Source organism: Anticarsia gemmatalis, chromosome 2 (genome assembly GCF_050436995.1).
Source record: "Anticarsia gemmatalis isolate Benzon Research Colony breed Stoneville strain chromosome 2, ilAntGemm2 primary, whole genome shotgun sequence".
In the NCBI taxonomy this organism is placed as follows: Eukaryota; Metazoa; Arthropoda; class Insecta; order Lepidoptera; family Erebidae; genus Anticarsia; species Anticarsia gemmatalis.
In genome coordinates, this window is record NC_134746.1 from 2,350,155 (window position 1) to 2,362,791 (window position 12,637).

The following is a 12,637-nucleotide window of genomic DNA, read 5'->3' on the forward strand; positions in this document are numbered from 1 at the left end:
TTACTGGAGCTTCAAAAGTCTGTTTAAAAAAAATAATTATAAAATAAGGAAAAGAAATACTTTATATGAATTCACTTAAAAAAAAAACAATAAATTAACAGAGTTTAAAAAATTAACAAACTTGAACGTGATGCATGTTTCAAAGAGCCACTAAAAATCAAATCCATTCATTTTTATTTTAAAATTAATTATATACCTATTTAACAAGAATATTACATGATTGAATAAAAAAAAACTGCGTTCAATATTAAATAACATCATTATTATACTCGTACTACATCTAATTTCATTGTCGTAAAAGAAAATTTTCTTTTATAAATAAGAAAGTAACTTTTTCCCATGTGAGAGCGGTAATGCCTCAAAGTATTTCTGATAAATTATGCGAAAAGCAGGCGACGTCCCCTTTTTCACTCTTTTAACGAGAAAATGGGTATTTAATGAGCTTCGTTATATATTTTACGGTGTTTCCTGAATATTGATTCTGTGGCAAATGGATGGAATGGGAATTTTTGGAAGCCATCATCATTAATCCATTAGTTTTAATGTCAGATTGTTTGGTGATAGCTGGTTTGATTGCTCAGCCATGAATCATGAATAAAACTAATTTGTTAGATGACAGTAATTATAGCAATACCACAAAAATATTATTAATGGTGGGTAATAAAATCGTTAAAATGAAATAAAAAAAAGTTGGTAAAAGGAACAAGGCAACGTTAATTTATTGATCAAATGTTTAAGGCTTTTTGTAAAATATTTGCGTCAAATTTAGAGAACATAAGTATACATATCAAATGAATATACAATTAACGATAAATTATTTACATAAAAAAATTAAATCATCACTAACTCTTAAACAAATAATAAACAAAATCAACAAAATTGGACACACATGTCAAATTGTTTAAACAATCATATCGAAATACGAATTGACCTGTCAAACAATTCAACATACACGCGCACACACGTAACAGTGACACGAAATGACGTTTCAATTAAGATATTACGTTTCCAATTATTTATTCAGTTTGTAATTTAACTGAGTAATTTAGTGAAATGTACGATAAAATACCGAATTAAATGTAGAAAGCAAATAGTAATGCTATGAAAATACATACCTGAAATTTCACCTTATTCCCATATAGGTTGACAGAGACCAAAACGCCACTTACGATCTCTACAAACTTCCTTTGCTTCATTCACACATACAATGATGGAAGAAAAAAATAATTCTTAAACGGCAATTTAAACAGTTGTTCTAACATGACTTCATAATTATGGCTACAGGAGCATTTAATAGGACCAAAGCCTTTCGATTTTCGGTCAAAGTGCTATTTAGTGTTATTTTAAAAACATACATACCTACCTTCAATCAAGCCTTTTTCTTGTGAGGATAGACAAAAACTAAAAAAAACTCAGTAACAATTCAAGTTTTGGTTACGTGCCTGATAAAAAGCAAAATTAACATTACATTTTCCAGAAACAGAAAGTAAAACTCAGCTACAACAGTACCAATATTTTGTAAAATGTAATAGTTTTGATCCGATAACTTAGACACTTTCATAGAAAATCCGGCAAAGCAAACAAAACAAGAAAAGAAAAACCGCCACAGTAATATGAACAATGTAATTCCGACAAACACGTAATTTTACGTTTACTATCAAACGCACACGAAGTCAGACGTTTCATGAAAACATCAGTCGTCAGGCCTCGGTGAGGTGAAACTCCTTTGATCTGCAACCTTTAATGTCTTGATTAAATAGCCCGGTTAGTTCGTGTTTTACTTTCAACAAATTAACTACGAATTTCGTAATGTTTTTAAGTAAAAGTTAGTTGGTTTAATGAATTATAATTTGCATTTTAGAGTTGATTTATATTAGAGCAAAATTTTATACTAGATTTCTGCTGTTTCGCCCGTGTGACTTTTATTTTTGCTGTAAATAGAAACTTATGTTTAATACCGGATTGACATGAACTCGATGGTAATTTGATATCGGATTAATAATTTTAGTTATGGATCGTATGGATTTTATATTACACTCGTCTGTATAAATTTAAAATAAACAGAACCCGTATTATGGGAATCAGACAATTGATAAAATCTGTACTTAAGAATGATAATATTATTATTGAGTCATAATGGCAAGTGAACATCAATTGTTATTAATGAAAAAAATGATAGGCCTAACACTCGCAATCGACTAAGAATCTCGTATTGGAAGAAAACAATTGGGACTTCCCTAGATGTAGCAATTTAAAGCTACAGTATCTAAACCTGACGGAATAAATTTCCAGGTTTTAATCTGCCATTAGTATACCAATTTTAAGGTTTCAACATAGTTGCTTAGCATTCGAAAATCGACTAAGTATAAAATATTGTATTGTGTGTTATTGCCAGAATTCGGCATAAAATCAGGATTGCCACCACGGTAATAAAAACAAAATTAAGATGAACTTCATTAGTGGTTCTAAGATTTATAGAGGTACTCGTAATTTCATTGTAAAGAACTTAGCCTCAAAGGCCTCCCACAAAACAAAAAATCAACAACCATAAAAATACCACCTATTTTAATCAACACACCACATAAATATTTCCAATGAACCATTAATATTTAATAAACATTACTTTATTAATATTTACTGTAGTAATTGCATGATCACGTTAATTCCCTCGATACGTAGTGGTACCTTCGCAATTAACAAGAGCTTAACGTTTCATTATTTTGTGGCCGCTTTTAACAAAGAGAATGAACGCCATTACCAATAATAAATTGAATATGCAATTTTGACAAGGGCGTATGTGTAGCGTCTCTGTATTGATGTTATGCCCTTTTGGAACATGCATTCAATTGTTGTCTGATGTTGCAATGCTGGATAAACATTTTGCTTAGTGAGATTAAAGAAAAAAATCACCCATTCCCTTATATTTATGTGTCTTAACCCATTCCTCTAATTTATGTTAATTTGTGTCGATAATATTAAGCTAACGAATTTGACATTACGGTTTTTTTTTAAAGATTTACAAGCTTAAAATAAGCACAGAGTAGAATTTAGGTGTGAGTCACGATTACGGTATTAATATGGTTCATATTTAGGTGGCTTTATATGGGACAGTTTATGGCAAATAATTATTTTTAAATATTCTTAGTCTGATTTAAAATAACGAAGGGAAGTGACTTTTGTCCATTGCTACAAAAATACCTCGTACATGATTACAATTTAACAACGTAATTTAATATGTAAATAACAAATCCCTTTGCGGTAACCATCGGACACATTTACGCGAAATCTGAAAAAGATTATGATTACAACTCGAATGGGTATATAATATATATGGTCATAGCGAAAAATCATGAACGACATTTAAAAGGGTTCAGATGAACCTTTGAAGAGGGTTCGAAAAGGGTTATCTATGCTCAAGTGTCGCTTTCAGTGAGGCCGATTGTAACATGTATTTTAAAAAACCTTTTTAATAGGTCATTTTGTTTCTTTCGCGATCTGCAAATGACAGAATTAAAATTAGATTTTTATTTGTAGTCTTGTTTCTTTGACCGTTTTTATTATTTTGTTTATGAGTGCTTTAGTTTGGTTTGTATTAATTATTTAATTGTACGAGTATTAATATCCCTGTTTAGAAAAACTATGGATGTTATTTTGGGTTAAAGTTTTATATTGCTATATTATAGAAAAGCAAATACATTTCATATAGAGCGGAAATGCAAAAAAGTAAAATGCGATATCTTGCGAGGTAACTTTACATTGTTTTATAATTTTAAGACTCGATACAGAAACTTCAAGTAGATAATTGGTAATTTTACATGAAAAAGAATGAACTTTCTTGGATATGGACAGTGCTGCGCCTGATCTCTCACTAGTCACTGGTCGTGTTGGTAACGGCCGCCGTAGTCGGATGTCGACCAGAAGGACGTTATTGTATGTTAATTTGTGTACCAACCGCAATAGTTTAAAAACTTTGATATTACTTTAACAAAAAATATACCAGATAACAAAAAAAACTACATCATTTTAAAAACCTGTAACTTTTCAACTCGATCAAGAACTCAGTGAGCCGTTGTAATATGAATAGATTTTAATTACCGCCCTCGGCTCTTGTAAGAGCAGAGAGGCTCGACTCAGAACGATGTCGATCGTTGTTCAAGGATTAAATGAAGGATTAACGATGTGATCTCTCAAACATCATGGTATTATAGTTATGAAACGAATAGGTTACTATTCCTTGGTGTTTTATTTAAAGATTAGAACTGATCAGAATGTTTTTTCAATAGATTTTTTTTTGAAAATCAAAATGTCAGTGTCCTTTTAATTCATTTGGCGATATTCTCCTATAAACTGGCTTTTGAAATATCCTGACGGATGGAGAAAGACGCCTTTCTTGAAGTGCTGCAATCTATATTGACAACAAATTTTCTTATTATAAAAAAATATCGCACTGACACACACGGTATAAATTGATGACACATTTATACCGCGGGAACTTCACAAATATGAAAAAGAAATACAAATAGATACATACCTGGAACAACTATTTATACGATTAAGCAAATACGAGAGTGAGAATCGACTAAAGGCACCGGGCCAATAGAAAGAGTCAAATCGACTATTATAACCACTGCACGAGTATATTACACTAGCTGACCCGCGCAACTTCGCTTACGTCACATAAGAGAGAATGGGTCAAAATTTTCCCCGATTTTGTAACATTTTTCGTTGCTACTCCGCTCCTATTGGTCGTAGCGTGATGAAATATATAGCCTTCCTCGATAAATGGGCTGTCTAACACTGAAAGAATTTTTCAAATTGGACCAGTAGTTCCTGAGATTAGCGCGTTCAAACAAACAAACAAACTCTTCAGCTTTATAATATTAGTATAGATTAGTATAGATTTTGTAAAGGGTACAACAGGCGTGATATTATGTATGTAAATGTTTCTCGATATTGTTTTGTCGTTTATATTTTGCATATTATTATGTATGTAGGAAACTAGGTCACAATAGGCTTGCAACTTGACTGCCTTATACGCGAAGTTGAATTGAAAACTCGTTCAAAGAATCGTTTGAAAAGGTTGAGTGGTTGTACTTTGTTTTCAGCTTAGACTGTATTGTAAATGTATGACGAAGGTGTTTAATGTGACAGTATTTCTGTCCGTCCGTGTGTAATGTTTTACGGCAGAAATATGGAAGGAATTCGGTAAAACAGTTTTTTAGCAAGATATGGATTACGCATTTCACAAAAGTTTTTACGAAATTTAGTTGTTCAATGAATATACAATTAGTCGGTTTAAAACATAATTTCGTCAAGATAAATTTACAACATGTGTATTATGCCCTTTCAGCTACGCTTAAGACAATAAATAAGCTTGCTTCCTTTAATAATTTAACAAAATGAGGAACAAGACTGTCAAGATCAGAAAACTAAAGTCAATAATTGATAAAGGTGTATACAATTAATCGACACTACTCTGCTGTCACTTTCAGGTGTTTCAAGCGTGAAGTTACCTTATGTTTTATGAATGACATCTAACAGTTTTATCTTAAGAAAGGAAATGGCTCACTTATCGCGGTACTCTCAGTAATGAGGTTCCTTGCACTGGTTATATAATTATGACGACTATTCGTTTTATCTATGGGCTAATACTATGAGAGGGAAAAAGACGGATGTATTTAGTTATTGTCATTGATTGTTGCATACTCGGTTGATAGTGTGATATGATGCTGTGATAATTATAAAAACTAACGACTTAAGAATATAAAAAGTTTAAAATAAAATAGTAACTAACAGTTTACAAAAAGGAGATAAAATCAGTTTCTTAAACGTCTGTCAATCAATCGAATGCATATTTGATATGGTAATCTAACCCAAAACATTCGGCAAATATCGAATGGCAAATGCAATAGACATAATCTGACAATTTTCTAAAACACATGCATTGTTTACAACCTCTCAAACAGCAAATTGTATATAAGCTTATACGTACCTCTATAATAGAACAAGTAAAAGAAGGAATATAAAGTTGAAAATCATACTTATGAAGATTCACCACGAAATATAAAGATAAAAAATCATTTCACGAATTATTTTATCATCAAGTTTTCCATATAAAACACCTAATTTTAATACGTAATACTAAAATACATTTTCCAATCTTCAACACCGAATTAATCACGAAATTGAACCTTTAACCCTGTGAGAGTAATAAGGGTTAATTCAACCCTCCATATAAAGAAGTGTTAAGATCTGAGTGTTACACAAGCACATCATATTAGCTCCCGAGTATCGTTACTTTTTATATACCGATCTGATTGAATAAATGATTCCGTAGCCCTTTTGCTACAGAATAGACGGGTAGGGTACAGATGCAAAGCCTTTTCTGAAATTAGACTGAGGACTTTCATGTTGTGCACTATCTGTATAAAGATCAACGAAATGCTGCAAAGTGAAACTATTTGTAATATCCCTAGTGAACTAAATAAAGTGTTTTTTTTTCTACAATACTTGCAGAATTATCAAAACTTATTAAGTCCTACTGATATTATAAATGCGAAAGTTTGTGAGAATGTATGTATGTATGTATGGATGTTTGTTACTCTTTCATACAAATACTACTGATCCGATGAAATTTGATATAGGTAGCTAAAGACCCAGAATAACACATAGGCTACTTTTTATTCTGGAGTTCTCGAGGGATCGGGATTTACACGGGAAGGGTTTCCACGCGGATGAATTCGCGGGCGTCCTGTAGTATGAAAATAAAAATCGAAATTAAAGTTCAAAATATTAAATCCGTAAATAAAGAACGTGCCCCTTTCAAAAGGCAAAGAAAAAGACGATAACTTAAATTAGTTTTTAATAAAAAGCAACTCATTAAATGTGACCTATCTATATGTGAGTAAAGTAAACTTTGCACAGCTTTCCTTCTGTACACAACTTATTTTATGTCTCTATACCAGTGTTACACGTGCATTTCCACGTGAGGTTCGATGTAATTGTGTTCAAGTGTGTGTTCAATGAAGCGTCATATTCCTAGTCATTTATGTCTGTATGTGTAACGTATTATCTGTGATTCCCTAAAGGGTTAGCGGTTATGTAAGAGCATTTATGTATGGGTTTATATAATAGGATAGCTTATGATAACAGTTCCGGGGAAGTACTGTAGAGAATTACTTAATAATGATCTAGAAGTCTGGTTTGATGATTAAAGATATATCATATTCCTATAAAAAAACAGTATTATTTCGACCTTTTGTAGTATGCAGAGAGTCAACAAGTAACAAGGCTGCCTGAAAGTAAATGGAACGGAAAAGTGGTGATTTTTGACTGTCCAACAATGTAAACGAAACAAAGGTTATGCTATTTTTGCAACTTCACAAATTTCGGGAAAATCATCGCTTGTTTGTTTATCTCCAAACACAGCAAACTTTCTTCGTTCTTCCGTTATTGGTAGATAGACAAATTATTATAGATATCGGGCAATAAGTTGATCCTGTATGGATGTGAATGAACAAGATGTATGGATGGGAATAAAACAAGGTAAGTTGCTAAGGATTGTAGTGTACGTTCTCTGGTCTATGCCTACCCCTATGTAAAAGGGGTGATTCTATGTAATAATTATGTATGTGTAAGTTGTGATTCGTAAAGTCGGTTAAAGAAGCAAAAAGTCGTAGAATCTTGGACGACATCGCAAGTAGCTTATACCAACTTCACATTTACAAATGAAAGAAAAAACTCATTACACTCTTACAAGTTACTTCAAACTTTAGCAACGAGCGGTCAATTTGTTTTAACAGACGTTAATGTAATTAAAATAAGTAAGTTTACACGTGTACGTACAACAGAGAGTTGTTATAACAAAGTGCATTGTGATCATGCATTTCAATACTGTTAATACTAACTGTGGATAGATTAAACGATAGTTTAAGTGCTACTGGGGTTTGTATAATACTGGTGTCGTGGCTAACGCGGCTAGTAAATTTCATCGTTATGCAACCGGTTAGTAGTTGATTCGAAAAAAGTATATATTGATCTTGAGGCTTTAAAGCTTAATGTTATAGCAGAGAAAATGATTGTGACATATGAGCCTACATATGTAACAATCATTTTCTAAAAGGAGTAACTTGTTGGTAAAAAATACACGTATTTTTTGCTTTTCCAAATAAATAAAAATACTGTTAATAGAAGTTACAGAATGGAATTGGTTTGTATTAAAAAAGGGGAACGTTAGCAATTATTTCGAACGAATCATTTTTTTGACACTTGTACACGTACTACCTTGACGGAAGATGGCACTTAAATTCGTTTGAATAACTTCTCGTTATATTTTTTGTTCTGTTTTATGTCACTTTTTGTATTTCTCGAAGGGAAAGGCAGAGTTGTATAATATTTTTCGTGAAATCCGTAACGCGGTGTAAGGGGTATACATTTTTAGAAAAAAAGATTCAAAGTATTATAAAAAAATCTAATCTTATTAAAGAGCAAATAATAATTAAGCTTCAAACAAATGATTAACGATTAGCTCGACCCGGTTATCAAACTGCCACTTGTTGTATTCGGCTCACAGTATAACAGACACAAACTAACAAAAATTGCTCAACACTGGAATCAAACCGAAGACCTAGTGATCTACTACTATAACAACAAGCCTACTTAATACAAAGAACAAACGCCTTCTAGTAAATAAATGTTCAGTTGACAGGGTTCTATCAGGAACAGTTGGGATTACTTGCTATGTCCTTTGTGGGGAGGGTCACCGGATCCCTTGAATATGTAAACAGCGGTCGTTGGCGGGTCCGACCGCATGCAGCCTGCGAAACAACCTGTTTAGTATACAACGACCTTCCGCCGAATAAAATATAGAAACGGGCAAGTTGAGGTAAAGTTTCTGATTTCTGTTGAACATTGTCGCAGATCTTTGCTATGATGATGTGGTAGAGAACAATCAATTGGCAAGAGACTTAAAAGTAATACGAGGTGGTGATGATAATGATTAATTTATAAATCAGAATAGCCAATTTTAGCCAACTTCAAAAAAATAACAAATTTTTAAGCAGATATTTTTTTTTTCTTTTCTTTTAACTAGGTACCGATTTTGATGGTTCTTTTAGGTGTGTATGTGTAACTTCGTATACATTGGTGATATGGTCAGGGCTCCGTGTTTCATTGTTCTGGTTCTTTGAAAAGCTGACTGATTTTGTATGTAATAGTTCATCTATCTACAAACTAGCCACGACAAAGCTTGCAGTAATAATACAGCTTACATTAAGAACTCCGTTTAGGAAAAATTTAAGAAATACAAATGACCTGATAGGTTTGAGCATTATGTTTAACTACTTACTTCTCGGATTAAAAAGATATTCGTTTTGATTACGACTGTTTTATAATTAAAGTGGGTATTCCTTTAAAATTTTCCATGATATTCTCATACGTACATATTAATTGTTCGATCTCAAGTCGTATCCTCTCGCGTCGTTTATTCTTCACATAAACACTAGGTTTACGGCCCACGTTATGCTCGAGTAATCTTTTAATAATATCCCATTAAAATGCAGTTATATGTTCGTTCGTTTATTTCTGGACAAATGCCTTCCCTTAAAGTATGGTTAATCAAACAAATATTGTGCTACTTATTATTATAGTGAATTTGACTGCAATATGCCAATTACCTTCCTAAATTGATTTTTTTGAATACTGGGCACAGTTCAGGTATTTTTCTAGTTCAAATATTTTAGTCGACTTATTTATACTGACACTGGAATTCATTTGAGTTAGAAGAAGGCTAGTAGGAAGAAATCTAGGCTGATATAATACACGAATGCAATGAATAATATTCCATTTTTTTTTATTGATAAATCCTTCGCTTTTACGCAAGCAAAGCCGAGTCCGAGGCTAACACACAACATTAATAAACCAATGATTCCTATAAAACATAAGCTTCACAGTGGTAAACTCGTAAAATTTTAATCAATAACGCATGCGAGCATCGTAAACAGTGTAATCTCGGCTTTATAGTGCTGGTTTATTGATGTTTAGTAAGTTTTTATGCATCGTATAATCACTTGATGGTATGAAACGGTACTTGGTGATATTCATTTCGAAGATCTGTTTAATGGAGAAAATTGCAAGGTACCGGGGTCCACCATACCATTATTTATACCATCATTCCAACCTCATGCATGTTTCACTTTAAACGACACTAGGCGACTGGCGGGTGCAGCAGGTGCTGGAAGGTTTGACAGGAACATCGTTCGAAAATTTATGGTCACGTAACAATATTTCGTGTTTGGAATAATACTATGTGGCCATATTTTTCAGCTGCCATTATAATGATCCAGATACCTTGCAAGAAAATGAGATATATTCACTTAAAGTTATAAGTTGTTGAAGAAATTAGCAACCCATGAGCTCAATTTCCCGCATTATTAGTTGTATAATCGAGGTATAGTTATTGCGGATAAGTGATATGGCTACATTTTTTTGACGTCCGATCTTTTAAAGAAAACAAAGTGTTGATATTTTAAGCAGTTACCAATTTACGTAGTAGACCATTATATTGATGATTTTCAGACGTGACCTGTAATTAAACGTGCAATTCTAATCTATACTAATATTATAAAGCTGAAGAGTTTGTTGTTGGTTTGTTTGAACGCGGTAATCTCAGGAACTCCTGGTCCGATTTGAAAAATTCTTTCACTGTTAGATAGCCCATTTATCGAGGAAGGCTATAGGCTATATATCATCACGCTACGACCAATAGGAGCAGATTACCGGCTTTTCTTATTTACATACAGAGTACAATAAATAAACGAAAGCTTTAAACCTTGATACAAAGACTACAGGTATGGAACAATGTTGTATCGATTTTATAAGGTTTACTGGTACAATGTAAGTTCCTTACTATCCATGCAAATATTAGAAATCTAAAATTCTGTCTGTTTAAACTACCTTACTGATTGTGATAAAATGAGCATGCATATATGTTTGGCGAGTTTAATATGTATCTTAAGCTACTTTTTAAATAAATAAAAATTATAAAAAAAATATAGTTGATGATCCAGGATCAAAAATAAGTAAATGTTCTTCAAAAATAATCCCATAAACGGTTGAAATGAGGGAGAGGGGGTTTCATTTTTTATATCGAGCGGGTTAACTGAACCATGCGATTGTTGTATTTGATATTTCGGCCAGTTTGTAGTAGTTAAATTAGTCGCAAGCTGTCACTAAGCTTCTGTTATTTAATCACGCAGACATTTCTAAAGTGTTGTGATGGAACTTGAATAAAATTAAACTTAAATTAACCAGCTTTTCAAACCCTTAACCGTTATACTAATACAATAATGCTATCAACAAATTCACCGTTTTCTCAGAAACACGTCTATGCAATATAGAGGGTGCTTAGAATTCACGCATTAATGTAATTACAAGGGTTCGTGAGGCTGATCTAGAAGACGTGACCCTCATTTCAACTGCTATTTGCAACTTGAATTGACTCACCCTTTATATTGCTTGTGTTTTGTAGTTATTTATAATTGTCTTCAGGAAGGCTTTTGCTAACAATGGGGAATAGGGACTCGTCTCAACAAAATGTACATGTAAAATTTTCTTATAGAGCAAAGATACCTGTATTAACTGTAGTCCACTAGTTTAAGCGCGCAGCTCCGTTCGTGTCGTGTTTAAATAAATAAATAAATGTTATGTTACACTCAGATGCACTACGGATCTTATGCTCGTGGTGAAAAATTTTAAAGTTAGCGATCCCATGTCCATTGTTCAACCCCAGGGCCTGATCTACCAGAGGTTACCACAAGTAGCCTTATTCTAAAATCAATTCAGCCGGTTTGTTTTTCAGGAACATACGAACAAACAAACTTTCACATTTATAATATTAGGTACTAAGTATTAGTAATATTAATTCTTAATAAAAAAATAATTGAGTAATTTAATTATTTTTTTGGTCCTTTGCCTACCCTTATAGGAATAAGGCGTGATATTAAGTATAATTTTTTTGAGTGAATTAGTTTTAGATTAATGTGACGATCACTGTTATCATTAGAATGACGTCCAAACGTAAACGTAAATAAACATCCTAATTCGTATAATCCAGCGTGTTTCTGTTTCGTGTCTCTTCATCTCGGTCAAGGCGCGGCTGATGTTACCCAGGTTTGACCATCACTGAGGTCAGTACGAACTGACGACTTTGATTGACGTGCTATTGGTGTTTGAAACGTGAATATATTTATATACAGTTGTTTGTAATGAAGGAATGTTTGTGTTTTGGTTTACAGTATTTTTTTTTGTTTATTTACTGTAAAGGAAAACATTGTGACGCAACCTTGCATGCCTGAAATTTGTTTAATACATTTCTTTAATGCAAAGTCCCCAACCTGCACTTGGTCAGCGTGGTGGAATCAACGCCTGGCCCCTCCCGCTTTCCAAGACCCGCCGCCCGAATAGGTGACCCTTGCCAAGTAGTGGGACAGTAAAGGGTTAGAAAAAAATATAACACACACAATTATTACTGCCCCACTGGCGCTGATCTGTGGTCGGTTAGTTCGATTCCCGAGCCAAGCAAAGTACCGTCGGTATTTTCAATTATATTTAAAAATATAAATATAATTCGTAAACATCA

General features: G+C 32.9%; 2 protein-coding genes across 4 annotated transcripts in view; one reads left to right on the forward strand and one right to left on the reverse strand.

Moving 5' to 3' along the window:
* The window catches only part of LOC142979204 (tubulin beta-4B chain-like), a 66,705-nt gene that overhangs the window by 30,454 nt on the left and 23,614 nt on the right, over positions 1-12,637 (reverse strand). The window lies entirely within an intron of this gene.
* LOC142979188 (diacylglycerol kinase eta) overlaps positions 1-12,637 on the forward strand; it is a 181,020-nt gene that overhangs the window by 28,371 nt on the left and 140,012 nt on the right. The gene's annotated exons all lie outside the window — the stretch shown is intronic.